Below are 26,630 nucleotides of genomic sequence, written 5' to 3'. Positions count from 1 at the left end.
TGATTGTAGCTATTACAAAGGCATTTCATTCTTAATAGAAATCCCTCAACTCTTTATAGCCTACCTCTGGAGATGCACATGAATCACCAAAACCTGTATTTATGTTATAGCCTTCCCACTCAAATTTTTTCAGTGGATAAAAAGTCTTTTAATTCCTTCCGCTTTCTTCAGAATATGACTGATGTTGTCTCTCTAGTTATGAAGAACAAAGAAATGTAACTACTGGAATAGCTGAGAATTTTTAAGCTTCAGATTAAATCTACCAAGATTTTAACTCAGAAGACATAAACTTTCTTCAAAATGTTTCTAATGAAACACCTGTCCATAAGTAAGAAAGTCACCCTACATTTAACCTGCCTGGCAAAAGGGACAACAACTCGACTACAAGATGTCAACAACAGAAAACGTTTTAGCAGTGGGTAAGTGCATAAAAATGATGCAAAGGATATTTAAAGACACACTTCCAGGAAAGACACGTCTTGAAAAATAAGAAAGAATATGTTCGGCGTTAAAGCACTGCCCACGTCAGTGGCAGTTGGTTTCTGTGCTCGCAGAATAGACCTTCCAAATCTAGAGCAAGAGCAATTTTACAAAGTACTTCCAACAAATGTCATCTTGGAAACAACCAAAGAGGTGTGAATAATGGTGAAAGAACTCGTGTAAGCTCAGATATTACACTCAGCTGAGAGGTTTCATGAAGTTTAATTATTGTGATGCTACCATTCTTCATAAAGTCTCGCCTCTTCATGTGCAAAGTGGTTTTTTACTCATAAGTTTACACAAGAAGGTTTTTGGAGGGTGAAGCACAGAACCCCTGACCAAACTGGTCCCTGCCATGACGCAGGAGTGGAGCGCTGTGGCTCTCTTGCTTACAAGCCCATCCATCCAGCTCTCAGAACTAACATCTCCGTACCAGCTGACATTCAGAGTCCGGAGCTTGCACAACATTTGTACAGAGAACCAGGTGGGGATGAGCTGGAGAAAAGTCTCCTAGGTTTCTTAGGTTTTATGCTCTCCATTCAGAGATTTTTGACTAAAAAAACAGTATTTTCACTAATATTTAAATAACCTGAATATCTACACATACTAATCTACATTAAGAAAATGTCTAATCCCTCCCACCTTTCTATAAGATTCATGGTGTTATGTACCTGCTGGTACCCCACTACCAGTGATGGATGCCTGTGACAAACCCTTGTAAGGGAGCCATTTAGAAGTTCTAGCAAACTCAGAATTTAGCAGTTTATTTGGGTGGGATATGACTGATATAGCTTATACAAAATTCCAGATCAGAAGGCTGAATCAGCTCTGTGTTTACATGCTAAATCCAAGACGTTTGCAATGGAAGTGATGGTCCAGCTAGTGAACAAACCAACTTGTTCAAAATGCTGTTATCCATGACAAGGTGTTTCAGAGACTCCTTTTTTTTTGGATCATTTTCAGTCATAAGAAAACACTGTACCCAAAACACAAATAATGAAAGCATCTTTTACAAACTGAGAAAAAAATGAAGTTAAAGGAAAACACCTGATCTACCAATAACAAATGGATGTTTCGCACTTAAATGACAGCAGTAAAATTTCTGCAAACCCCATCTAGTGTACTGAACATTAATTCTCAAGAGTGCAAAATTATTGACTTGAATTTGAACACTTCGTATTGAGCAGGAGTCTGAAATGAGTCTCAAGAGTAAGATAACGGCCTATTTGCAAGCCAGGTTCATTTGGTTTAGTTTTCTTCATTGTAAGTTGCTGCAATCTGTCACCTCCAGGGTGTCACTGTTCTGTTACTAAACCATACAATGATGTTAAAGAAACAGTATTTGGTTTCCTGTCCATATTTCAGTAGGCAATATGAAAACATTTAGGTTTGTTATTTTCCCTACAGCCTTCTAACACCTATGAATTTTGGCTTCACTTTTTAGTTCAGCATTCAGGAATTTTGACACATGCAGATAAATCAAAAGTGAAAGAAGGTCAGAAAGTATTTGTATCTATTAACAAACACCCTACTGGAAGTAGAAGGTATTCTTCTGTTGTGCAACTCCCACGGAAGATTACACTTCACATCCTTAGGTAGTCAGATTTTGACATCCTTGTTCACTTCTCTGTAATATTATATTCTGATTCTGTGCCAAGAAAAATACCCACATTTTAAAAATTCTGGGAAATAAAAAAAAAATCCTAGATTTAAGACAGTGTTGAAAGACTGTTCAGAACAGAAGTGAACTGGAGAATAAAAGCTTCTTATGGCCTCCATTAGTTTGAACTGAACTATCTGTGGTATGAGTGATCCCACAGCAGAAAAAAGAAAATATTTCAGAAGAGCTTCTTCTGTGACATCCATTTGCACTATTAATTTTGGTTTCTGGCTGCGGTGCCCAGAATCATCCTTACGTAAACATGTTTGGTCTTTGGAGCTGACACTCACTTATATTCAAATTAGCCATAGTTTTAAACTAATTTTTTGGAAGGCAAAGCATAAAGTACAAGAAGTGCTTTGAATTAAATGGGAAAATAAGATTACACCTGCAAATAAAATAATCTGTTCTACAATTATAAAACTAACATCAACCTCAAAAGCCATCAGTTTTGTCAGCACCAGTTTTGCAGGTGGACAAAGATGAGTGAAGCCCATATGTAGTACCCTATGTGAACAGGACTGCAGTGGGACACAACACTTAGCCAAATAGATCTTTAGCAAAACCTGCACAGAATATTCTAGCTTGCATTTTAAGGTATGAGAAAAAAACTTGTACTACCACCTGAGTGCACTTGATGTAAGACAGTGATTAACTAAGCTGCTGTATCTTATTAGGAATTAACAAGTCAGTCTTTTCACATTTTGCAATATCATTAATATAATCCCTCGGAGCCAGTGCTACATTGATTATTCATAATAACGCACCTATTAATTAACTATCATTCTATAACTACTTAGCTTTCAACTCTAACAAATTCTAGCCGTAGCTTTTGAAAAAGTAATTTTACTCACCAGGCCCCATTCAATACCTTCTTGTCACCTGGTAGATGACTTTATTAACACTACTAATGATCAGCTATGGTTTCAGTTGTTCCCATATAAAGCTCTGTCCATTCTCAGGATTTTTTATTGAAACATATTTAACGTTATAAGTATGGGGAAAAATTAAATAGAAAACCCGAGAAAGTAAATTTGTTCTACAGTTTCTCTTATAATGGCTCTAACTAGAATAAACATGTAAATAGTTACTTTTCTAATTTATCTGAGAAGTTAAAACAATTAAGTACCGGGGAAAGCACTCGCTCTGTTCCCTTACTGACACCAATGGTTTCAATCATATTACAGAGACACTTCCTGCCTGGAAGATCCCTGCTAATATCCAAAGCAGTCTGCAGAGTTTGTTGGCATTACATATTTAAGCAGCTGTGCTCAGTGACAAAAGAAAACTCTCACTGCCTCGGGACGTTTTTCAAGGATGTAGCCTCTGGCCATAATGGTGGTCTTAGCACTCACTTTCAGCTTTCTGCAGGCATTTCTCCATCGGAACTGAAAATGTGGCTTGCAGTATTTGCATAGCTTTTTTTCAATATCTTAAGCACAAATGTACTTATTAGCTTATTGTTATCTTACTATAATACTTCTCCACCCTATTATTATGGCCAGCACTCCCAAATGGATGGCATTATCCTAACCCAGAAGCCTGGCTGAAGTACATTTTTTTTCATGGAACAATTACGCTCAGTGACATAAATTGTGTTACATTCCAATAGTTAGTTATGGAAATCAAGTCTCAGTAAAAGAGCCTACTGAAAAAAATGAAAAACATGCAGTGAACATTTCTAAACAAAAGCCCAGCAGAAGAAAACGCAAAGTCTGACATTTGGGAGGGAATATCTCCATTCAACAGTTCGGGCTGGGGGACAATTGTCTAGGATGGAGTCTTGATGAAAGGGATTGTGGGGGACATGGCAGACAAGAAGTTGAACATGAAGCAACTGAGTATGAAGCAACACATCTTTGCAGCAAAAAAGGTCATCTCCATCCTGGGCTGTGATAATAAGAGTGTAGCCAGCAGGCCCAGTGAAGTAAATGATTGCTTACTCTGTATTTGGCACTTGTGAGGCTGCATCTGGAATACTGTGATCGGTTTTTGTCTTCTCCAGAGAAGAAAGACATTGAGATACAGGAGTGAGTCCAGCAAAGGGCCACCAAGATGGTCAGGAGGCTGCAGCACACAGTGTAAGAGGAGACGTTGAGGGAGCAAGGCCTGCTGAACCTGGAGAAATGAAAACTCAGCGGAACTTTAATGTTGTCAGAGGAGACAGTGTCTGACTCTTCTAGGAAATGCACAGCAATAGGATGAGAGGAAATAGAAGTAGAAACATGAGAAATTCTAGTAATCACAATATGTTTTTTTTATGTGCAAAGGTGGTCAAATCCTGGAAAACATCACCCAGAGAACCTGTGGAACTCCCATCATGAAGGTGTTCAATACACAATATGGACTGCCCCGGGACCTGCTTTGAACAGGAAGTTGGGTAGACGACCTCCAGAGTTCCTTCCAACTTAAATTATTCTATAATCACAGAAATTTTACCATCTCAAATGTTAAATTTCTCAAACTGCAGGCAGTGAACCACTCTTCTGGAGGAAGTTTAAATAATCCCATTACAGATCCACCAAGTAGCAACAGTATATGTAAGGAAGAAGTGGTCAAAAATTTATTCTGTTTGTTTGAAAAAGCACTGTTGATTTAATTTTGAGAGAAGGGTTCTAAATAGCTAGATCTTATAGACAAACTGCTCATAAAAATAAATCTATATTCAGTACTTACAAGTCAATTCCATTTAAACCAAGCTTAAGCTAATGTAATAATAAACAGAATCAGATCCTGAAGATTTTGCACATCAGTAGACGAATCACCTAAGGGAACTGATCTGGAAAGTCGGTAGCACTGGGGGGGGGGGGGGGGGTCTAAATATATATATAGCCTGGCAAGAAAGTCAAGCATGAATTAGCAAGACTCCTTTCCTACGGTACTTGTAGTGGAAAAGAAGATCAAATATTTTCAAACAGTGAGAAGAAAACAATATAATGATGTCTAGATATTTCTGATATTGTGAAGGGCAGTTGTTTATTAGCTGTATTCACCAGCTACACTGCATGGGTTTGCACATAGAAAAGTAAAACAACAGCAGGACCAGTGAATTACAAATTGTCTCTTAAAAATGGTTTATTGATTTTTTTTTCTTGCTTCAATTGCAGCTGAGGCGGGACTCATGCTTCACTGCATCAAAGACTGGCTTAAGTTGCTTTTCAAGGTAGATTTCAAGTAAGTAGTCTTTTAACTACAAGCTGCTCCCTAATAAAGTCTTCTGTCCTACAAAAACATGTAATTGTCCATTACTGCATTCAGTAGAAATAGTCAAGTATTTATTATGCACGTGCTTCCAAGTGTTTTATGGATGAGTTCACAACAAAGTCATAACAAAGTGGTTGGGAAATTCCACAGCATAAACAGGCAGAGGATGTTTCTTAAGTGAATATGCAACCCTGGATGTCAGACATGGTCAGAAGCGCTGTTGTGATGTAGTTAACCTTGTGAACAAATAGAAGAGTTGATGTAACGTATAATTACTGAAGAAAACATTGACACAATTAAACCTCTAAGTTTAATGTCTATTTACACAGTATTTACATCCATCCTGAGAAGCATAGGTTTTTTGTTTGTGAATTCCTTTCTTCTGTGGTCTTTCTGTTTTGATCACATTCTTATTGTCAGCAATAAATTTCATACCTCCCATTGCAAAACAACTATTTTGCTTATGCTGTTTTACATCACAAGTTTAAAAATGGCAATTAATTTAGCTGAAAAACAGAAGTGACTACATGCTATGTAGGCCCAAATTAAGCTACCTAAACATAGGCACTTAGTTTGAGACACACCTGTGTGTCTGAAACACCAAAATGGCAAATACACAATACGTTCTATAAGAAATCTGTACGCTTCTGGAGAATTAACTGCATGGCAGATGTCTAAATGTCTATATTTAGAAAAATAGTTCAAACCCTTACTCGCCACAGACCTTACTAGGGCTGCTGGAGACACATTAAATCTTTAGTTTGGACCTACTGAGTTTGGACATATGTAACTTCCTCCAGGATGACTGCTTGGAGCCATCAGAACCTTGGATGGAGCCATAATAAGGAACTTGTCCTGTTTTATTTTAAGAAGGAAAAATGCGGGGAGAAAATATGGACTCTAAAACACATGATCTTGTGCTGTTACAAGGCAGGAGTTACTTATCAGGATGGAGAGAATCGTTTCAAAGTGGGCAGGGGAATACGTCTGTCTTCACAACTATTGCTTTCTAGTTAATTAAATGCATGGAATTAAATGCATGAGTTTTGGGAATCATTGTTCAGAATAAAGCTGTTACATTTCTTGAGATTTTAAGCAGATACCTAGACTTAGATGTTTAAAGGAAGCCAAATAAACAAGTATTTCATTAACTAATTCAAGACATGAGATTCATTCTTGTGATTAAGTTTTGTTACATCCTGGCATTTAATTAGTAAAATATAAATAATTATGTCCTGATATATCAAATTAACAAATGAAAGATACATTCAATTAGGCTTATTACCTTCTCTAAAATGCAGAGACCAAAGACAGCACCTAAAAGAACAAGAAGACCAGCCATTTACTAAAGCAGGAACTGATGAGGAAAAAAATAAAATCCAAGACAGTACTTCCCAAGACATACATCCCAATGTGGATGTATGGCCTGGGAGAAGTAAAAGGCAAATGGGAAGAAAGCAAAGGAAAACAATAAAGCTTTGGCACAAAGGAAGACAAGACTGAGAAAGAGGCTGAATCCAGTGACAGAGAGGCTGGGTGCCAGGTAATTCTGGATTCTGATCTCAAATTCATCACTGACTCACCATGTGGCTGCGAACAAATGACTCCACCTTAATGTCTCAGTTTCTCATAAACACAGTGGTATTTATCTATCACTCTCATGTAATGTTGTAAAGATAATTAATAAATGTTTGGAAAGCACTTGGAAGATAAAAGGCCAAACTCACAGTAAAGGCTAGGCTTACTCCTTTTTGGCAAATACAGCCTATTCTTACAGAAAGAATTCAAAAAATTCTATTACTGCAGTCTACTTTGTTCTCTACCTATTTTCTCCTATGATTACTCTTGGTATTCAGCTAATGTTTGATTCAAGAAAATCATATATACACATCTATTTATCAGCTAAAGCTAATGACATGCCGGACTGATTGTCAGATTAGAATCTCTGCTGTAAGTGGTGTGTGTGTAAAGTGATTATCTTTTATCATATATCTACAGGAAAATCTGATAAATACTTTTTCAAACACAAATAATAGCTTACTAAGCTATTTTCCTGTCTCAGCTGGGATAGAGTTAATTTTCTTCCTAGTAGCTGATTTCCTGCTGTGTTGTGAATTTAGGATGAGAATAATCTTGATAACACAGCAATGCGTCAGTCCTTGCTGAACAGTGCTTACATAGATCCAAGGGCATTTCAGTTTCTCCTATGGCACTATCAGCAAGGGATGGGGAGCCCAAGGAGCTAGGGGAGAGGACAGAACCAGAACATCTGCCTGCAGCTGATACAATTGTTTAGCAAAATAAAATATCAAATAACTTAAAAAATAAACATGGGCTGTATCTCTGAACACAAATGAATGCAATCTCTAATATTTGAGAGCACCACATATAATACAGCTCAAGAAATTTCACAAAGTGACATTAGATCTGGATATTTACATCTGAATATGAAAAAAGAAAAAATGCCCATTTGCATGCCTTAAATGAAAATCGGATCGGACTGCTTGCTCTCTCCTTACTGATACCAAAGAAGGACAGTATAGTACCTTGCTAATCAGTAGGTTGAATCCATCCTCTCTGGCTTTTTGACTAATGCAGGGTGCACCTGTACTGCAGTATCTAAAATCCAGTTATGGTAGCAGAGCTCAGCAAAAGCTACACAGTCCACATAGGAAATGGGGTATATGCTAAGATGCTTTGTCCTTGCCAAGCTTTAAGCAGCACACCTACTGGTACTCATACTCAACTAATAGTGCAAGTGCTATGAACTCCAGGAGGAACATGCAGTAGCATGTCCCATTTTTCTTTATGCTTTGTCAGCAGTTTGATAGCAGTGTGACAATCCACTGGTTAGAGTCTATTTTTGTTTTTATTACAGGACTTTTGTGTATTCCTAATCAAGGTCATATTTTGCCTTAATGTCCCGTGCTGTGAAAAATGAGATAATTCAGCAATCTTTTAAAATTTGCAGATGAATAGTATCCTACATAGTAAATTCAGACTGCTGTCATATACAGTCATGTTTAGTTTATAAGGTCCAATTACCTCATTTGCAAAATGACAATTACTAACTGTGTTATAATTAGTGGGTCACTAAGAGGTTAAATTCATCAATGTCAGTTAAGTATTCTGAAAACATAAAAAGAGAGGCAACATTCAAAGAATATTATCATTACTTTCATCACATGCATATTGCACACAGTCTGATTCTACAGAAAGGCCATGGAACAGGGAGCATAGAACAGTGGTGTTATTGTGCCCTGACTGATGTTAGAACAAGGGCCATTATAAGCCAATTACACTCAATTAACTGAGTGAAACAACAGCTGAGGCTTAGCACCCAGTATTCTATTAGTTGTGACATGAAAAAACAGAGTTCATGAAAAAGAGGTCAATTCTCAGAGTTAATTGTATTTGGCTATTTGTTGAGAATTTTTTAGATGGGGAAAGTGCGTAGTTCAGTTTACAGATCTACTATGCCACAAATGAGAAATTCAGGAGTCAAAACTCAGCTGAGCTCCTGCTCTCGCGACAGCCACTGGGTTCCTGTTGCAGATTCCTATAGCAGGATACTGAGGACTTTTAAAATCCCAGAGGAGAGTGTGCTATTAGCAGAATTCACGAGCCATAATTAGTTCCTTGGGAGGAAAAGTCATTTTCATACCTAAAACACGTGTGCTCTGTCCACAGTACGGGATTCTCCTCAGGGCACCTCCCTTGAAGGTCTTCAGAGCTGCCTCTTCACAACGTGTCTTTTCAGTGTGCTTATCTGCTTTCTGATTTGATACAGGTTTTTGGTGACCAGTCTGAATGAGAAACGTAGGATCAAGTAAAATGACTTGAAGAGTGAGCGTGCAGAAAAGAGAGCAGGTGCAGGAGCAAACAATGCATATCTACTGAATGAAAGAGACAGGAGAGAAAGTGGAATTATCGTAATTAAAGTATGAAATACAAGATGTGATTCATTTATTTAAAGTGTTAAACACAGGGATTATAGCATGGCCAGATTAAGAGGCTGATATTGGCTTGACTGGGCAGGTCAAAAAGGCTATTCTATCAGAAGCAATGAAAAAAAAAGCATAGAAATTGGGAAAACAGGTTAACCGATCACATACAGTATTATTAGCATGAAAAAGGCAAGGAAATTAACCTCAGCATATGAATACATAAAAAGAAACAGCAAAACTTCCTGAAAATATAGTGTGGTACATGTTGTCCCTGTTCACTTCTCTCCCCAGGATAACCTTGTGAAAATTTGTGAACAGTCTTGGGGAGAACTCATCAGTATGATCTTTGTACTGGAGTGTAGGGCAGGTCATCAGATGTGAGAAATGCATTTTGAGAAATAGACTGACAGGAACTCATTTGAGAAACAAGCTGAGAGGGTTCTGAGAAATGGGCTGATGGGAACTCACTGAAATTCAACAAGAAGCCCAAGTCCTGCATCTGGGAAGGAACAACTCTATGCACAAATATATGCCGGGGGCCACTCCATTGGAAAGCAACCAGGCAGAAAAGACCTGTGGAAACCAAGTTACACATGAGCCAGCAACTTGCTCTCATCAGTAAGAATGTTAATGATACCTTGGGCTACAGCAGCTCAAGTATTACCAACAGCTCAAGGGAGGTGATCCTCTCAGCACTGGCAAAGCCACACCTGGAGTGCTGAGTCTACTTCTGGGCTCCTTAGAACTAGAGAGACATAGACATACTGGAGAAAATCCAACAAAAGGTCACAAAGCTTACAAAGGGACTGTAGCACCTCTCCTATGAGAAAAGGCTGAAGGAGCTAGGACTGTTCTGTGGGGAGAAGAGAAGGCTAAGGGAGAACTCAGCAATGTCCGTGAATACCTGAAGGAAGAGCACAAAAAGAGTAGAGTCAGACTCTTTTCAGTGGCGCAGATTGACAGGACAGGAGGCTGTGAACACAGACTGAGACACAGGAGGTTCTATCTGAACATTACAAAATACTTCTTGTATTGTGAGGGTGACAGAGCAATGGCACAGGTTGCCCAGAAACACTGTAGAGTCTCTCTCCTTCAAAAACATGCCTGGACATGCTCCTGGGCAACCTGCTCTAGGTAGCCCTGCTTGAGCAGAAGGGGTGGACAAGATTCAGACACAGAGGTCCTTTACAACTTCAGTCATTCTGTCATTCTCTTTTAGACAGCACTCCATGCAAACATGGGACAACTCACAGACAAAGGAGATGGAAGCAGTCTGACTAGAAAGAAGGGCAATCAAAGAAAGGAGGAGGATGCAGGTAAAAAGCAGGCCAGATTGTGGCAGGATTTACCAGCCTTGCACTAGATACCTTTAAGCTTTTCTTGAATTCACAGGTTTGAATAACAGGATAATTTGGGTTGGAAGAGACCTCAGAAGGTCTCTTGTTTAATCTGCTCCAAGCAAAGTCAGCTATGAGAACAGATTAATCAGAACTTTATCCAGGCTGGTCCTGAAAACCTCTAAGATTCAAGACTACAAAACTTCTCTAGAAAAGTTGCTCCACTGCTTGACTGTCCTCATCTGCATCTTCTTTTATCTTATCTGAGGAATGAATTAGTGTTTCCAGTTGCAAAGTATCTCCTGCATGTGTTCCTGTTTCATCTTCATTCCTATTGACAGCCCAGAATTGTTTTTATTCTGCTAATGAGGCATAACTAGGAGAAATTATTTTTTGCAAAATTAATATATTAAGAGCAGTGGCAATGTGATGAGAATAAAAGGGAAGGGTGATGACACCGCATGACAAACTTCAGAAAACCCCATCTTGTTTAGGAGATTGTAAAGCGTTAGCAGGTAGCACAGCCATGTAATGAACAGTTTGATGGTTGTCTTATCTAAATTCTATAGGATAAGAGGCACTAGCACAGGGATTTTAGGAGTTCCACCAGTATAGGCTAAAAATATTCCATCATCAGAACAAGGATTTCAGTCCCCAGTGATGCTCTGTGATTAAAAAAAAAAAAACAGAAGCAGCTGCACAAGCATTCCTGCCAAAATAATCCAGAAAACATTAACTAACAGCAACTGGAGTGAAAGGTTGTCTATTTTGTACCCTGAGAACCACAAGTAATCAGAGTGAGATCAACAACTGTGGATGAAGTAGTTACAGAAAGAGAAAAGGTCAGTGACCTACTCCATGACACAGATTTTTATTTGTTCTGAGATACGCAATGTGCCTTCTGAAACAGGGGCCAACCACCTCAGAAAACTAAAAGTCAACAGTGCCATTTGTGTCTCAGACAAAGCAATGATAAATGCCCTTCCCACACACGTGCGGGGAGGGAAGGCACTCCACACTTTCATCAAATCTGTCTCCCTGCAGGAAAGCTGGTATCTGTCAAAAGCTTGACAGCCTCATCATAGTAAGAGCTTTCACAATGCACACTCTGAACTTGTCAGGGTAGCCCAGGAAATTTCCTCAAAATAGCAATCCTTCCTGTTTGAGGACTGCTTTTTCCAAGTAAAGCTGTAGAGTGTGCAGGGAACTCAAGGGCAGAATGCAGGACTAATTACTCCACTTTCTCCTCTCATACAAAATTTTCAGTCCGGATGTTGCAGCTGTTTCACAGTGCACAGCAGTACCATGCAATAATTTCGGACAGGAAATGGGGATTGCTTCATACTGATGCACAGCTAGATTATGGTTTTTAAAAATATTCAGAGGTGAGGTTTCAATTCACAACAAAACAATAAGGAAATAAATAAAGCAATAGCACCAAAGTTAAGCAGAAAGCATGCTTAACTATTTTCAAGTTTGAAGGACTGAAAGTATGGTCTAACATAAAATAATATTAACACACGGAACAACAACAACAAAATATTCTCAGCCTATTTGCTTTAGCTGCTGAATTTAAGAAAAATACTTAGTCCAGTACTGAACTGTACACAAGCTGTTTCATGAGCAGTAAGAAGTATTTGATTCAAGCACACACTATTTTCTGTCAAGACTTAAATAATGAAATGCTGCAAAATCATTTTTCCAGGCAGGAAGTACAATTCCAAAACAACTGCCACCTATTCTGTTGATCAGAAATTGAGAGATGTATAATAAACACTTGCAAAAAAGACTTATTTATTGGCTACAGTTAGATGATTAAGTCTTATTTCTGAGGATGAACTAGTTAGAAAGTAATTTAAAATGGATCACATTAGTGTCTAAGCAAAATTTCCTTTTGTTATCTCTCAATACAAACAGTAACAAACACTTGAGAAAAAAGAAGAGTATGCTAATATTAAAATGGAAATGCAAAGAACTTAACTTGAATCAAGGTATTTTTAATTATTCTAAATAGTATAGAAAAGAGCATAGAACAGAACCTGATAACTGAAAAGTTAACTGAAAAGGCATTGCCAACTGCCTGTCTTTGCATGCAAGGCGACAAGTCAGACAATACTGGCATTCGTGAAATTGTTTTACTTCTAGTTCTTGATAACTACCGGTACTCAGGAATAGCATAGGACTCTGCACCATTTTGTTGTTGACTTCTTAAAAGGAAAAATTGGTGCTGCGTCATAAAATCTATCACATTCAATCCAAGTGTCTGACCAATAGCCAGTGTTGTACAAGCAGATCTCAGCAGAGCCAGATGTGCAATGCACTGTTGCATCTGCACATACCAATGCAGAACAATGCTTAATGGTTTAAAAATCCTTATACTCTGAAGCATGATATACGGTTACTGTTATCCTACTGCACACTATGACAAAAAATGCTGTTAGTGCTCATAAAATTAGTCTCTTAAAGCCAGCATTTTAAACTTAGAATTCCCGTGGCATTTCACCCACTATGTGCAACACAAATATTTCCAGTTTGCAATTACTTCTCTACTGTTCAGAGGTCCTATTTGTGTTATTTAGTTAAATGTAAAAGAGGTAGCCATCCAATTTTGCATGTCACAATCTACAACTTTTCAGTCCTAATATGACTGTAAATAGTTTCTCCCACACATCAATCACATCGTACCAATGAGGCATGAAATCAGAAACATAATTAATGTCAACACTGTTATTGGTTATCTTGCCAGTTGCCCAGCAAGTATTTCCTCATTGCTGTTCTGTGTACTGCCAGATATTTGGGCAGAATAGGTGGCGCAACCTGTCATTAGAAACACTGCTGGGAAGGGGCTGAATGCTACAAATCTTCTCCTCCCTTCACTCCCCCAAATCACTTCCCTATCTGTGTATTAGTACAACAAATCTTTCCCACCAATATCCCCAGCTTTGTTCTCAGCATGCGCATATGAAACAGTTGCAGTGATGTAATGGCTAGAAAAGGAATCACTCAGTAACTGAAGATAAATCTTCAGCTTCCTCATCAGCTCAGGACATAACACAGCCATGTGTTCTACCTTCAGTTTTGAAAGTCCAAATGCAGCTTGAATAACTCTAAATGTCAAGATAAATTGGAATAGATTGTGTGGTACTGGAATGGAGTAGTAGTGCCTAAAATAAAATAGTAAACTGAAGAGATGTTAGAGGCACATTCAGGTCTGATTCATTATGTGTGATGTGGAAACTGCTCACTTTCGTGCTTCATTTCTATTAATGCTTAATTGCACCTGATTTTGGCTTTTAATGATTTCCACAAACTAGAAAAAAATCATTAGCTGAGGTGTCCATGACAGTTTAAGAATCCTTTTCAAAATAGGATCTGACATCCTCAGGAAATGAAGCCTGCAAGAAAAGTGTCACCACTATGCAAGGCAGATTAAAGAGGAGTAAGAACAGCATCTATTAAGATATAAAATTATTTTTAATCCTCCTATTTTCCCTCACTTTTTAAAAAAGAATTTAGCAGCATCCAGCTTCCTTCTGAAACTTCTAATTGATTGTTAATTTCTTAAAAAAATGTTGGTTCGCTAAGAAAGGCAGACTCCTCCCACGAGTATCTTCTCAGTTCTTCATCCTGGAAACAGATATTCCTTACTTTAGTACTGTCACTTCATCCTGAAATGAGTTTATCTAGGTTGTTTGACCTTGTCACCTACACTGGACACCAATTATTCTAATGTATTCCACTGCCCATACAATATTTTCCAAATAACTGACATTAGATATGCTATTTAAACATGATGTATCAACGTAATCTGATCATGTTCAAACTTAATTCTGAAACTGGGTTTCTACAGAAGACCTTGCACAAACATGTGATCACTTTTCCACTGAATCCTAGTGATTTACACTTGAACCTAACCAGAAATCCAGATGAATCTAAATCTATGTAAGTGGAAACACTGTTTCACAGATTCAGCACCTGTATTATATAGTCATCTCCACTTTCTAAAGAGTCTTCTTAGCATGTGATTTTACTACACAGTTCTCATCTCTCAATCTGTTTTCCTCAAAGTTAATTCAGTCCTTGCCAATGTTTTACATTTTCATATTTCCTTTTCACTAACAATTCTTAAGCTTCTGTGTGCACTTAATTTTATCTTTCTTTGATTCACTCATACCTAGGGTCAACATAACTTGGAATTGATTTTTTAGAGTTTAAATACAGTCTCCTTATTTGGTGACATACATATATATGCAACATAGAATTCTGCAATATAAAGAAATTTTATTGATAGAATTAGTGGAATATCTAGGATAATTATCTAATACAGTATGTTTATATACACACACACAAACTTCTCTCTCTCAACTCACTGACACACTACCTCAAAGTTCCATTTAAGCCAATGGGAAAAGCAAGACTTTCAAGACTGCGCTCCTTGTATTCCCACAACAGTCATGAAAACATCTGTGATTTCAGGTTTTGATTAGTCTGAAAACTGATCTGGTAGAAATCTATTTATGAAAACAATGAAGATGAAAGATCACGCACTTCAGAAACCCTTGATGCTTATTGGCGAGGCTTGAAAGCTTAAGTACTCAGCAGGATTTAAAAACTACCTTCAGCATGTCTTTTCATGCAGCAGTCCCAGCTCCTGATAGCCAAAGAGCAAAGATACATTTCCCTCTCCAAGGTGTTAGCTTTCATTGCAAAAATAAAAGTAGAGGATAACACACATAACGTGCAAGGGTCTTTTCAAGTGTGTGACTGAAAATAAGCACGGCAACCTCCTGGTAAGGTTGTGTAAAGATGCAGTAAACAAATAAGTGCAAGTTACATGCATAGTAACTGAATGAGAGTGCCTTCGCTTCTCATCCAGAAATATTTTTAATTGTTCTGTGTACTGCAAAGGGGCAGTTACCTGCATTCCAGTTAGCATACAACCTGTGTAAGAGTGTATTTAGTGAACTTGTTTAAGAGATGATTAGAAGTCCTCCAAAAATTTCAGATAAAAATTAACTGCAAAAAAAAGAGACTAATTATCTCATCTTAGTATGATTTTTAAGATGATCATGTTATTCTCCTAGTTAATACCATTTTTAACATATTGTTAATATCTTAACAATTTCTGTCATAGCTGTCTAACTAATGGAGCAAATCTGTAGTTGCAAGGCCTGGTTATTCTGTTTTGTTTATTTTAAAAAGAAGCCTTTGGGAAGATATTTGCCAAATCAGTCTGATGTGCTCTTTAATCACGTTGAATACAGTATAACTTATTTAACAGCAGAGACAAAAGTATCATTTAAATTCTGTTCACCAATATGCCAGTCACAGGCTATAGCACCGCTGCTCAGAGTAGGTTTCTTTTTCCACTGGGAAAGATGCCGCAGGGACCAGTGGAGTCCAGCTGCCTCTTGTAAGTATCAGGTGGAGAGATTTTTCTTTTGAGATAGCAGCAACTTAACCATGCTAACCAATATGTCCGAGGATGCTTTGAATTTTTTTTTTTTGGAGTTTTGAACAGGATCATTAAGAGGATTTTGACTGAATTTGCTGACAACTCCTCCAGAAGAAGTAGCAGAGGCTTGTGCATTCTGCATGTTAATAAACCAAATGCCAGATTATAATCCGTTTTGACATGAACAATGAGAATGAGGCAAACGAATTTATCACTGTCCTCTATTCAGCTACGTAGTAGGGTCTTCAACAGCTATTTTGAGGATTAATTACTTGCCATTTACTACTTACTTCATATTATAAACACAATTATACACACTTCTAACATCTATCAAGAGAGTTCTGCAATATAACTTCTTTTGCAGATTGTTACTGAGAGAAAATGTGGCTTTCTTCTCCTTTGGGCCATAAAGCTGTAATTTTCCTAGTCTAGCAAATTAAAAACAAAGAAAACTTCCTTTAAAATTCCTCTCAAATGCTCAGCTGTCTACCTGTAACAACTGACAAGAAGCCAAGAGAGTTTTTATACACATTTTATATACATTCTATACTCTGAGAAAGCACACATCTGACTCCTCCTTGATTAGCCAACAGTAGTTAACAGTAGGAAAATCCACCTCATCTCATCAAAGAAGGAAGTATGATTTCAAAAACGAAAAAATTTCTGCCATGTAGCTAACCTTCTTAGTATAATCAGCACTTGAAACAAATCAGTTTTTCTTGTTTATACCTCTTTGTATATCCTTTCCTGGGCATCAGCTGTCATATACAGAGACAGCCTATAGACCTAGATGGACCTTTGATCTGACTCCACCTGTCCAACCTTACATTCTAACTTACCTTTTTCCGCACAGTATTACTGTGTATCAGTAGCAGCAGAATTTTCTTTGTATCAATTTAGTACAGTAATTCAGATACAAGTAGACTGAAATAGTTTTATGACTAAGATAATATCGTTATCTCCTTTCAATACATTATAGTTAAGAGCCATTTCTATGTAGCACATACATAGCCCACACTAAAATAGGCTTCCACATTCCCCACATACCACTTTTGAACTTCTGTATTAAAGACTGAAAATCATCATCTCCCTGATAACAATTTTTCAGCATTTACTGGGAAGATGGTAATCATCTGAGAAAGGTCAGAAGATACTAAGTATGAAAAATATTTGCCAGTTTTCTCTGTTTTTGAGTGAACTTCCATCCTTCTGGACCAATATAATTCCAGGAATTTCTGTTCTTCCATTACAATTTACTGTCATTGCTTTTCTCTATTCTAGTCCAGGGAGAATCAAACAGCCACATGTTGCTCATACTGCTTGTAATTGAGCCAAAGGGTAGCTGCATCAGTTACTTTCATATGTTTCTACTGTTAGGTCACTTTAAATTTTCCCTCTTTAGGCCTGTGTGATCTGACTCTGATCCTGCTGTCATCTTCAGCCTATAAAGACTGCAAGCAGAATTTGACCAAGATTGTTTATTTATTCTAAATTTGCAGGTCCTATTACTGACTTTCACCACTAAATAGGATCACTACTTGTGAGTGTGAAGTTACACTGATAACTCTCATATTATTCCCTTTTTAGCAGGTTTTATAAGCCTGCTCTAACAACATAAACTGAACTTACAATGAGATTATAACTTACAGAGGCTTTTAGCTTATTCTGCAGGTGCTGCCTTAGCATCTTGATTTCAGAAGTGCTAAACACTGGTAACTTACATTAAATAAAGGTTTGAGTGCTTATTAAAAATTGTGCATTTTTCTAACATTCAATGTTGTATAATTACATCATTTATCTAGGTTACCTTTACCACATTTGCAGATATATTTTACTGGCAGAAAGACCTCTTTAAAGCTTTGTTATCTCTACTGCTGTTAAGAATGAGCCATTGTCACTGTTTTGTTAAATATCCACCAGTTAAAATACATATCAGAAGTGACAAAGCAATGCCTCTCCCTCTCTTGTGGTTGTTTTTGCTCCAAATGATGAACTATCATATTCAAAATTCAGTACTGCCAATGCTAGAAACTAGGTCAACATTACTACATTTCATGCAACTGTAGCGGCAACAAACAAAACTAATGACAAACATTTGTGTGTACCGACATACACATTGCTGGCTCCCCACAGCCTAGCAGTTCTCTTCTAGAAAAGAAGGAAGTCTTCTGAGTAATGTTACACTATCTAGAAGGTGAGGTTGTTACAACTCACCATACTGGTAGACCCTTCATACTACATTATGTCTTTAAATCTAACAGCAGTAGTTATTCCATAAGTTGTAGTAAAAGCATGAAAGAATATATGATCAGTGACAGTGTTTCAGAAGGAGGTAGTTTAGACTTAGTGACATTTAGGCTTTAAGTAAGATGACAGTCACAGTAATGCATAGAAAAGAGCAGCAACTCGTGACTCGTGAACTTCAACCTTCAAGTTTTAAATCAATGCGACAAATAGAAGATGCTTTTGTCCCGTGAAGCTCTAACATAAATGTCTCATGAGGTCTATTCTATAAACTTTTCAGTCAGAGCTCACCTAGCTGTGGAATCCTTAGTCTGCTGCCCCACAAGAACTGAAATAGAGTATTTTCTTTCCAGCTAGTGAGATGAGTTGCCTAGGCTTTTGAATGTGACTTGCTGTGCATGATGTCTTAAAAGAGTCGATAATAACTTCAATACAAGTAATATGGGTACATATTCACCATTCAGTGATATGTAATTTTTGTACTAAGTAGTTTTCTGATTGTGATTTCATAAAATAGTCAACATTTAAACATGGTAGTAACACTCATACACCGCACATATGAAGAAAAGCCAGGACCTCAAAGTTCTGTTTCTTATTCTGCTAGCTTACATAACTATGTCTTAGATTACCTCTCTGTATTTATCGCAGTATATTATTTTAAGTTGCATGGACCCTTAGAGCAGTTCAAGCACTAAGCATCATATTCATCAAAAACAGTGGTGAACAAGTGTAACCCTCAAGCTGAAACCCCCAGTAGGACCTCCGTTATTTGGGTCCATGATTGTGGGGATGCGTGCAGGCTGATCTGCACCAAAGCGTCAAATGGGAAAAAAGTGCTTAAGAAGAATAAGGGAATGGGCAAACGGGAAGCTCTTGGCTTCATAAACAAAGAACAAAAAAGTGTAAAAATAAGGGAAGCTCAACAAGCTGTCTGATAAAGTCATCCAGCATAAGGAATTTGGAAACCTAAGAGTTTCCTTTTCAAATCATTTTCCTCTCTAACTTGGGAAAAATATAATTTTCTGTGCTTTGTGTCTAAGTAGTCCTATCTGCTCACCAGCAAGCACTAAGTTCAAATGTTTGTTACAAAGCGAGCAAAGGGACAAAAAGCACTCACGAGCAACATACTTAATAAATCAATCTAGGTAAAATCCTAGTCCAGCTGGGTGTCTGCAATCAGCCCTACCTTCACTCTCGCCTCAGAAAGCTTTACTAAGGTATTAAGCATTTCCCTCTCTCTCCAACCTACAGAGACATGTTTCGGTTTGCTCAAGTTCACAGTTGTGCGGGGTCATTTTATGTCTGAGGGAGCCTAAGTTAAGGGGACTGACTGCAACCAGTGGAAGCAAATTACCTTCTGAAACAATGTTTCTGATTCTAGGAGACCTATGCTGGAATATTACAAGCAGCCTGTTACTTCTGTAACTTCAGACCATACTGCTTGGATCTGTCTAATCCTCCGAAGTAATCTAATCTGTGTTTTATCTTCAACAAAATACCAGTTGCACATAATATTTTAAACACAGTACTTACCAACAGAGAGGCACTCCCAACAGGAAATAGAAACAAGCACATAATTTACTCTCTAATCTTCTCCAGGCTTCCTAGCTCAACTTGCGAAAGAACAGAGTACTGGTCAGGTTGCCTCATCACTCGGTGTGTGTTTGGTGCAGTTCTTTTCCTTTTAATATTATACAGATACACAGGCAGTAATCTGATTTTGTATCAAGATGTCCCAGGCCAGGGTAATGTGAAGGAGGCACAGCTGTATCTGATGCCCACAAGTAGTTCCAAGCTGCTCATATTCCTACATTTTAACTGCACCAAAAGTGGGGCTTCCAGCTTCCAGACACCAAACTTCCAGCTTTATACTGCAAACAAAATGATTGCTGTTATAAGGCAGAGCACTTGATAATGTAAGATACCTAGACATTCACTGCTTAAAAAATGTCTAAACATTCACTGCTAATCGTAAAAGTATGAAGACTTTAAAAGTAAACCTGTGCATCAGTTACTCAATGTATATGTGGAATAACTGCCATGTCAGTTTATTAAGTCTGTAAAACAAATATGACAAACAAGTCTTTTTCTTCTACTTTTCTAAGTAAAACTACAACTCACACTAACTTCTCAGCAGTGCATAACAAGGTATTCTGCGCTAAGGAATGAAACATTATGAGAACTACAAGTCAGACTGTGTTTTCAGCTACAGTGACATAAGGCCTGGAGAAAGGCTCTTGCATTCACTAGCTGACTCAATTTTATACCAGAGAACACAAAATGAACAGATTTTATTTAAATCATCAGATGAAACTCTATGGTGGGAGTATATATTTACTGATAGACCAATGCTATGCAAGTTCTTACCTTTTTTTTTTACAATAGTCTAAAAATATTTCATGTCAAAGTGATGAAAATCTGCTTTAAATTAGAAAATTAAGAATTGGTTGCATCTGACCTACACAGAATTTTTGTGCAAAGAAGTTCTCTGATTGCCTTAGAAGTTCATCAGAAGTAAAAACTGAAAAAAACCTGACTGTACTACAAGCTCACAACATGCTCAGAGTTCCTGTTTTGTTTGCAGCTATAGGACACTTAAAACAGAATGATTAGAGGGTTTGCAAGGTTTCTTGTGCAGTTTATAACCCAGATACTTAACCTAAGGAAACAAACCACAAATTTACATAGATTCGGGTACAAAGAACCAGATTCCTGGTTGTGTAAACTAACCTAACTCCTTTCATATCCCAGTGCCTCAATCAAATTAGTAGAAGGGTTATTATAAAGCAAAAATGATTGATTTCAGGAATTTGAATGTGCTTGGTGTGGGTTAGTAAGCTATTAAAATATAGATTTAACAGATAAGTTAATGTAGAGATCATTGTCATACCTCAGAATTTACTCACACGGATTCTGAAGCTGCAACATGTACAAACAAAATAACCCAGGATCACAATGGAAACTATTCCAAACAAGGCAAACAAATACTCTCAGACAACTTTCTCCCCTCTTAGAGACTCCATCTACCCATCTTGTATCTCAGTTTCCATTCTTTCTTTGAGCAGCTCTGGATTCGCTGAAAAGCCAGCACATTTCCATCTTGCTCTCTTGTGGCCATCTTTAGAGCTACAATAGTCCTACTACTCTTCAGTTCCAATCATTTTTAAGAGCCATAACAGCTCACTTGTGAAAGAATATGCTGGGTAGGAAGTGTAATCAGTGAGGTAGAAAGAAAGCTAAGGAAAAATAAATGCAAAGACTACCTTGACTGCTATCTATCTGCAACAAACTGAATCCTTTCCTAGGCTCCAGCCACTACTCACCTCTTAGAGCAAGCGAAAAGTATTAATTAATTCTCATGTTTGGTTATTTCCCAAGGCTGCTGTTGAGATAAAATAATTACCTACAGCACCCTCCTCAAAATTTTCAGTGCAAGCACACAGTAAACAATAGAGCTGCAGCAGCCCTGAAGCAAAGTTGATTTAAAGCCTCACAGACTTGTATGAGAAGAGGAAAGGTGCAGACCTTTTCCTTCACTGAGTTTTAAACACAGCTACTTTTATTGTGGGTATGAAGGCAAGTGAGTTCAGGAGTGACCACATAGTAGGAATCTGCTTGTTTATTAAATTGACTTATCAAAAGCACATTCCATGATTGTGAATCCACAGTGAGTTAAGATCAGAATTTTAAAACATTCCACATTCGTAAGTACGCCTCAAACCCACTTTTGTCACTCTTACGAACCAACCAACTGAACCACCTCAGAAACATGGTGAGGAATTTTTGATTAATAAACATTAACTGTGTTTATTACTGAACAGTAAAAGGATCATAATTACAGAAGTCGTATTCTGACTACTGGGTTACTTAATCATCAACCTTTGTAACACAAGAGCAAGTAAAATACTCAGAAGGCAGATTGCTGAGAGGTGCTTAGATTAAATGAATTGCTCCAAAGAACAAGAGTGACAAACTACCAAATGCACTATGCAATAACACCAAAACACATATGTGATCCAGGTGTGTGTATTTCTTCTAGAATTCGAAGGATAATCCCCTGAACCCTTCCAACCCTTAGACAACAGTCCTGCAGTGTCTTCAGTTCACTCATTTCGGGACTGTTCAGATCACACAAGCACTCAGCTGGCTGAACTTGCACCACCACACAATCCCACAAGGAGCTATGTTGATGCAAGGGTGGAGGCAGCAGTGCGGCTGAAAGCAGAGAGGGGAGCAGGACTCACTCCTTATGAAGCTGTATCCTATTTCTCTTTCCCTTGATGGCAAACATGGGCTTACAAACTACTGCATTGATAACTATTCTTATGACCTAATTGCCTTTTTACATAACTCTGCTAAGGAGCCAGAATCCTTGTTCTTCTACCACTGCCAAAAATTCCAGTCAGTGTCAGTGAAGCTCATGGGCACCATCAAAAGGAGGTTGCTCACAAGCTGTAAGTATTATTAAAATATCCATGTGTTACAAAAATAAGCATGATTACATAAGACACGAGTCATAAAGTAGTAGAAGTCAGTAATCCTACATATTAAACAAATGTTTCAGACAATTCATAGAGATCTGCGCAGTGTTTGCAGTGCAGTCAACAGCAAAAGGATTTGTGAGATTTCACGAAATTTCTATACAAACTGAGCTATAAGTAGCTGTCTAAGTTTGGAATGGCTCTTGAGCCTTTGAAATAAGGAACAATATTTTAAAAGAGAGAAAGGAATAAAATGAGACAAAGGAAAACACTCTAATGTTCCTACATCAATCTTAAGAAATTCTTACTCAAATTCCTCAACAGTGTCCACTAATACACACTGATAAGTACATGTGTTATTTTCCATGGCAATCAGAAGATTTCTGATCTCCTCAGGTACTCAGCTCATCCACCAACCCGTTATGGGATCAGAAAATAACAGTGATTTCATAACTAAATCAAATTCTGTCTTAGAATTTGATACTTAAAAAGAGGTTTAAAAAGAGGTGCTATTGGAAGACATTTTCAGAGCCTTCTTGTCTTAGCAACTTGGCTCCTTGTTTTCATTTCTCAGCCTAAATTTGTTTATGATATTAAATCATGATAACATTATCTATCATTGTGCTATTATCATCCTACCACTTATACAACTCTCTCCTTCCCTGATGTCTTCACAAAAACTGCAAGACAGATGTATCACTGCAATATATCTATACTGGAATTAAAAATACAGAGAATTAAGATCACTGAATCAATGAGCAAACTGTATAATCTTACTCTCTGTAAGTACTATATAATTCTTGTCTCCTCTGGAATACCATTAAGTGCATTGATAGGCTCACAAGGAAGCATTTGTCTATTTTCCCTTTTTATCTTGTCAATGTAAACAATTGCTTTTCCCTATAACAGAGATGTTATGTTATCATGAGAAAGAATGCCTTCAGACTGTCCAAATATTAAGTTTAAGTGAAAAAGATTTACTCAATCCAGGCTGAACTAACTTATTTCAGAGCTATCTTAGGAAATAATCGCCATTTAAAAGATAGACATCTTTCCACATTATATAACAATTTCCTGGAAGCAAGATATTGATATATTAATTTCCTCAAGTACTTTTCTTGAATTTTCCCTCTTCAGTTCTTTCTTACAGAAAAAATTCCTATTGTTAGATTATCAAAAGATGCTGAACTACTTGCAATCCAATTTATTAAAGCATTTCAAGTAAGTATCCTTATGATACTAGTCTCACTTGTACTTCTCTTACATGTAATACAAGGGACAAGAAGCAATTACCTACAGCACTTCACTGAAAAGAACAAGAACAACATCAGGGTCAACAAGTTACAGAAACCACAGATAAATAAATGATGTCCTTTGCTAAATACATCATCACTTGTAAATCACAAATCAGATCACTGATAAAACAGTGTTCATTCAGAAGCATCCACACTGAAATAAAGTAACACCTCAGAAACTAAAGCCAAGCTAAATTGTTTCTGTCTCTTAGATATCATAACAATTATTTGACTGGGAGTTTAGTATCAGGCTTGATGTCTGAAGCAAGACGGATTCATTGCTCTCTCACTGCTCATATTCTCTGCATCACACTAACAGAATCACAGTAGAACAAAAGCTACTTTGGCTGTCAAATAAAAAACATGTCAGATAGTATATTTTTCCTTGGAAGCAATAGCATTGTATGTCAGCTGATAAGCAGTTCAGTAGGAAATAAAATGGACAGCATGTAGAGATTGTCTAACTTGTGGTAAACTCGTACCTATTTTGGCAACAACTACTCCAGCCTGATACCGCAGAAATTCATAAAAAATGTGTGAGCTACAGCCTAGTTTTTCTTTAATCCTAGTTACTGAAGAGCAGAATCTACCTGTTTTATGGTTTCCATTCTCTCCACCATAACATTTCACTCTGTGTGTTAATATTCTTAGCCCTTACTAGAATCTCTTTATTCAACCTTGCAGGTGTTAGGGAGGAGGAACGGAGGATGGTAACAAGGGCGACCAGGGGTCACGGCCTCAGCAGGAAGAATGCTATCCCACAGTATATATGCAATGCAAGTAGGACAGACCCAGCAGCAGCCACCAGGTTTGACACAGAGTTCAATTCACTAGACAACTACACAGTGATGAGGCAGGTCCAAGGTCAAAATGAGAAGATAAGTCATCACCAAGTCAGGGTTAAGTCTAGACAGAGTAACCAGGGCCTGCAAGTTCCACTGACAAGGTGAGTCAAGGGTCAGCTGGGAAACAAGTCAGTGGGTCAGGGTCCAGGTCCAAATGCACATCCTGCCTACACAGCCCCACAGCTACAGCAGGGGCTCATGTGAAAGCCAAACATCAAGAGGCTCTCCTTGAAAGCAACAGGGAAAGAATTACACATCCCAAGAGAAAGTATAGGGCCCAATTCAGTCTTCCTAGGACACCTAGTTGGGGATGCTCTGCTAAAGCTTCTTCCAGCTTTTTCTCAAAGAGCTCCAAGATCACTGCTATTTCTCAAACAGCTTTTCCTTAATAGAGAGCTGGCACTTCCAGGATAGGCAAGAACAGTGTGCTCAGGGGCCTGATAAAGTCCAATGCTGTAGTAACATACTGTGCACCAAAGAGTTCAATTCCACTCATCACTGACATAAAATTGGAACACATCAGCTGAACTACTGAACACAGCACCTCTGGCAATTCCATGGACTTTAACGAAGTAATTTAGGAGCTCCTTTCCTGTCAGCAAAGCGTGAGCTGAAGTCAGAAAAAGGTCTCCAGTGTCAGTGATTAGACAGTTTTATTTTATATATGCTCAGAATGATGAACTTACCTAACTGATTTTTGGTTACAAAGAAGGCAATGAGGAAAAATAAAAACAGAAAAAGATTGCTATTAACAGAAAATATGTTTGTATCCTTAAGTTCTGCCACATTATCCATATGGGATTTCCTGTGCCAGAGATCTCTTACACCTCCATCTGCTACTGCCTACAATAGCCTCTCAAACTCTACACTTACCAATTTTGCTTGAGCATGAAGAGGTAGGAAGTTGGACAATGCCCCACATTATCCTGTGCAGGTGCTCTCCACGCCCTTCCACTCAGTGGCTTTGCAGCAGCCCGCTTCTTTCACTGATGACTGCACAGGCTGGACATGAGGCACTTCTGTGTTACTCATGATGTCAGCACTGCCTCACCACGATGTGCCACACTCTTTTAGTCCTATCACTTAGTGTGTTTTGAAACACACAGATTGAGCAGTCTCAACTTGTTGGTTCTGCTTCCAAGTCACCTTCAAGAAAATACACTGCTACTTTCCTAATGTCTAACTTGCCTCCTAAACTAGAGCAGCAACACCATTTCAAAGACAGTACAGAATGATAAAGCATTCCCTCATCACCTTTGGTCACTGTAACATGTCATTTAAAGACTCTAAAACCTGGCTTGCTCTGCAATCTCCACGAAGATCAACTACGTTCTGCCGCCTATCTCCATTCCAGGGCCACCGCTGCACTGTTTCAGAGGAAAGGGCTGCAGTTTCTGTTTTGTTACTTGTTCATTCCCCTCACGCTCTCAGAAGCCTGATTTTTCAGTCCTCGTTCCAAAAAACGTTCCCGCTTTTGCCCAGACGGCAAACCGGTACCGGGAGGAGCCGCCCCCACCATCCTCACAGCCGCAGCGGCGGTAACTCCACCTCAGCCGTACGCGCCTAACGGCTGCGGCGCGCGACGCTCTAACGGCTGCTCACCGGCGCGCATACGCACCCGCTGTAACTCTGTTAGTGGCGCGTGCGCCGTAGCCATCAGAAAACTCTGCCTCAGAAAGCGC

The 26,630-nt window shown here is 38.2% G+C and overlaps 1 long non-coding RNA gene across 2 annotated transcripts; it reads right to left on the bottom strand.

Moving 5' to 3' along the window:
- Positions 1 to 5,197: 5,197 nt before the first annotated feature.
- Positions 5,198 to 26,578, bottom strand: LOC124418122. Of its 2 annotated transcripts, XR_006939893.1 has the most exons (6): positions 25,822 to 26,578; positions 19,861 to 20,198; positions 9,760 to 14,255; positions 9,009 to 9,150; positions 6,630 to 6,661; positions 5,198 to 5,580 (listed from the first exon to the last, which is right to left on the bottom strand). It is a non-coding gene; the product is annotated as an uncharacterized LOC124418122 (long non-coding RNA). The 2 variants fall into 2 exon arrangements; XR_006939892.1 differs by lacking the exon at positions 9,760 to 14,255.
- Between the last annotated feature and the right edge of the window lie 52 nt (positions 26,579 to 26,630).

The sequence above is a fragment of the Gallus gallus genome, chromosome 7 (genome assembly GCF_016699485.2).
Source record: "Gallus gallus isolate bGalGal1 chromosome 7, bGalGal1.mat.broiler.GRCg7b, whole genome shotgun sequence".
Classification (NCBI taxonomy): Eukaryota; Metazoa; Chordata; class Aves; order Galliformes; family Phasianidae; genus Gallus; species Gallus gallus.
Note: the sequence above shows the minus strand (reverse complement) of the source record. Positions and strands in the feature narration are given on the sequence as shown.